This window comes from Battus philenor, unplaced genomic scaffold, assembly GCF_028537555.1.
Source record: "Battus philenor isolate CCGP_79_NKW_IND1 unplaced genomic scaffold, ilBatPhil1.0.hap1 SCAF_17, whole genome shotgun sequence".
NCBI lineage: Eukaryota > Metazoa > Arthropoda > Insecta > Lepidoptera > Papilionidae > Battus > Battus philenor.
The window spans coordinates 9,371,948-9,376,584 of record NW_027181679.1 but is presented as its reverse complement, the minus strand read 5'-3'; positions in this window follow the sequence as shown (position 1 = coordinate 9,376,584).

Here is a 4,637-nt window from a genome sequence, read left to right as displayed (position 1 = left end):
ACCATATATTTATAAAGTTATACGTTTGTACTAGGTTTTAATCCGCTAATGCTTGTCTTAAAATTCAAAATATATATTAATATTAAAATACACACAAGTAGTGTGTCAACATTATTATTATCTTATATGAAAGTGTTTAGTAACAATTTATTTACGTATATATATGTGCTGTTACCAGATATTAATAGTAAGAGTCAAGGTCAACCACCACAAATTTCAACTACCTAACAATAAAGGTTATTTATTTATTCGAGATATATATTAATAAAACAGCCATTTTGTCTCAACGAGTCGAACGCAAATACTCTACTGTAAACAATTTGTTATTGTAAAGCCATAAATTTATTGACAAAGATAGAGTGTGGCCATCTTTTAGTTGAGAAAAATAAATAATAAAGTTAAATAAACGGAATACCAATCAGTTTAAAGTAGGTCTAAGGTCTAATCCAGGTTTCATTAGATGAAATAGAACGTGAAATCCATTAGCACATGTGTAGATCGACCGATCGATTGTTGACTTATATTTAGAACTGTATTGTCTGTAAGCCCATTGTTACTGGAGCCAGTTTTAAATAAGTATTTTGCAACAATATTAAATCTGTACAGCTTTAGACGAGGTGGTTCGTTAATGATCGTATAAGTTTTAAGCATATTTGTTTCTACTTTCTCTCCGTATAAATAATTTATAACGGTAGAAGTGGTAGCCTAGCGGTGGAGGCTTGAGACTTGCGATCATATGTCGCGGCTTCGATTCTCGAGGACAGAATATTATTTATTCACACTTTATGCATAATTATATAGGGTTCCACTGCCCACAAACAAGTTGTCATAGGATGGATAGCAGCATCTTCTGTGTACCACAATGAGGTCGTCAACCTGCGTGCCAAGCATGTACGATATGCGATCGTAATGTTTAGGCCTCTATCACTGCTCATTAGTAGTCCCACGTTGTATTTTCAGTAAAAAAAATTACATTGTAAAGGTATTTATTTACTAATTACAGTATACCACTTTTATTAGTAGTATTCCACACGCACCGGTAACCTAAACCGATCCGCTCCCAGCTCCGATATCGATTCAACTAAAATGTTTTGGGAGGAAAGTATCACATCTTTCTCAGAAAACCGAGTAGAAACAATTAGTCAATACAATCCGTCAGGCGACCCATGTAATGTGGATTTTTCTTACTTTATTAGTCCAAAGAAGCTGTAAAAGCCAGAAGGGCTAACAGCGTCAAACGTCAATCGAATACAGCCTAGTTACTAATTGTTGTGTAATGAATTTTTATTATAATTCTGTGACATGGAGGGGTTCATTGCGCAAGCGTAAGCGCAAATCAAAAGATGTGTTATTAATTTTATGGAGCCAGGAGGAAGATAGAGTTGTCTGTTTATTTCTAATGCTTGTAGATAAGAGCGAGACTGGCTTACTGAAATCGAATCTGAACATTATTAAAAAAAGTACATCGAAATTGTGACGAATGAAATATATTGTTTAAATATTTTTTTAAAGTTTTCTCTACATCTGTCGCTAAGGATAGAGACCGTCTATGCGAGTCTGCTTTGAATAATAAAGCTCACATGTTATGATTTTATTGGTCCTTAGTGTTATGAGTGTTATTCATGTATTAAAAAAACAGGCATAGCCTAGTAGCCTAGTTATATTACTTAATTGACCGCGAAATCAAGCACAGAATTCAATCAATTTTTCAAGAGCACTCTTTCAATCCCAATATTCATTTGTAACCTTCAATCTCTTATCAAAGAGATGATTATAGGCTAGACTTGTTGCCTACGGCGATAAATAATTTACTTAAGAAATATATTTACTTTTTTACTCCAACCAGACAAAGTTAGTTAATTAACTTGGGGAATTACGAGGCGTTTGCCAAATTGCTAGACGTTCAAAGACGTCACAGCTTCTGATTAGTTTAATACTCGAGAAATTTGTTACGGCAGCCGGTGTTCTGTGGCAATATATTGTTGATTGAATATTTCAAAACAATTTAATTATATTTCCATACTTATAATAATAGGTAGATTGACTTAAAAGGTCACAGGTCTCGGTGCTTTAATAACTTATAAAATACACCGCTACCCTCATCATTTTAGCTGTATGACGTCTATCGCTGGACACGAGTCTTCCCCAAAGATATCTAATGAAAAGCGGTCTGAGTCCAGGGTTTATCATATAAAAAGATATTTTAGTATATTATTTTACTTTTTGAGCATATAACCAACTTCACAATAGTACATACATGCAGAATTTCGTAACACATATATACGAATGTAACATATACCTATATGTGGTATATATTTAAAAAGTATACGTAATCGTAACTGATCAAACATAGTATAATATATATTTAAATGTTGTACATATTCAACGCTGTACCTTCTTCAACATAGTATATATCTGAAAGTATAGAACCCAAACTTAAAGGTAGTTTTTTTGGTTTCAGTATGTGTTATTGTGTTCAAGGACTCTAGTAACTCCAATCGGAAACTTCGCTGCTGTCCTTTGCGTTGTGCTATTTTGGATGGCCAGTCTAAAACCCTCGTATTATCACAGTGCATTACATGTTATTTACTTAAAAATTAATGAGAATAAAAACTTTTACAATACTTAAATGTATTGTAATTGTAACTATTCAACCGGATTGTGTAATTTTAAGGCTTGATTTAATAAACGAGATATTATATGACGTAATTATTCGTTATCTAGTGATATCATAATCTCGCGTGGCGAGTATGAATGAATATACTAGATTATAGCAACTTTCGTTCTCACATATGAAATATGAAAAAGCAATGTATTTTATTATTATTTATCGTGAAAATTCTCACAAATGTTACTTACGACAGTACCTAAGTAGCTTTTATATATAAGCAGACGTCATATTCAATCTTTAGGCGAGAAAAGAATCAGTTTTTTATAAACGGTAAGAGTTATTTGATAGGAAAATTATCTATAACCAAACAAAGCACCAAAATAAATTAAAATGTATTATATGTTACCGAAATGTTTCATAGAGAAAATATCGTTGAAATTTTATTAGAAATATACGGAGGTGTCATGCCGTATAAAATTCCGTTTCTGTCCTTTGTAAAGCGATATTGCAATACAATAAAGCACTATTTGATTTTCTTTGGTGTAAACCGAACAGAGTAAAATGTTGAAAATATTTCCTTTGTCTGAAATTTCAAAGTTTGGTAAATTTAATATTGGCGGAGGATCTTGATCTTGATTTTTTCTGAATTCAATTTATATGTTATTTGAAACTACCTAAAGTATATTATTATATTTTAACCTCTAAAAATTATTTACAAAATCTATGTGGATGCTTTAAAGCGCTCAATTTTCATAATTTTCCACAGTATCGTGTAAGAGCATTTGTCTATCTATTCGACTTTCGTATCAAGACTCAGCAAGATGTGTTTGGCATCATAAAATATAGTCTTTAAACTTCGTATCAATATTTCTTTCGCCAAGTTAATACAAGTTAAAAATTAACGAAAATCTACACACAAGAGGGTTGAGGGAGCATTAAGAAAAATGCGTGTAAAATGTATTTTTTGGGCATAAACTTGTTCAGGATGCTTTTTTAGCATGTCAACCTACACACCTACCATCTACAAATGGCATGCGAAGCGGGCAGGGTACAGCCAGTTAATACTAATAAAAGGAAAGGAAAAAAAATAAAGAAAAGGAAAGAAAAAATATGCAGGAAAGATCAAACGTGATTCATTTAACCTCCACGTTTGTTTAGCAATTTTCAAAGGTTGGGCTAAACAGAGTTTGAGTATTTGTGTTATTTTTTTTAATTTCCCTGTGAACATGTACGTTGCAATGTCACGGTTAAGCCTTTGTTCGTATTTTTCTTACTCAAAGTAGGAATACTAGGTCTTTTGTATTATAGCATGACACTTCTTTGTACAATAGAATACAATATTTCCTGCGCGATCAAACGGACAATTGTCCTGAGAAAATTTGGTTTCCAAATTTCTCCTGTAGTATCTTTATTTTAAATTAGGTGAATAAATTCATGCGACCGATTTATAGCAGAGTTTTTAAAATTACGTTGATATTATAAAGCGATTTTCTCTGCTGCGAAAAGAATTTAAACGTCGACTCGGAGTTTATAGGTTTGTCGCAGCAGTGAATGGAAATAAAAACATTATCGTGGATGCTTATATTTGAACGCAGACCGGGCGTTTTGTTGTGTCTTTATTTGTAAAGTAATAGCGTTCTCAATTTAAGAGCATGCATTGTGTTTTATGTTAGAACGTAAATGTAATAAACATGACGGTTATATGTTCGATGTTTAAATTTAGAATATGATAGATCTTGATTATCATAATAACAATCGGGGTTATAATGATAAAACAGTGTTTAAAAAGTTTTTATTTTTGTGTTGATTTAGGATAAAATGCTTCCATTCCGTCTTGCAATGAATATTGGATATACAAAAATAATACGTATATAGTTTCTCTAATTTATAACAATTTCAATACGCGTACGATGTACTAAATTAAAATATGAATTTTTTTAGTATGTCAACAAAAATGCTTATTAAAACAATAATTAAGCATGTAAAGAAATATAAATAATACAAAATAAATTTATGCGAAAATATA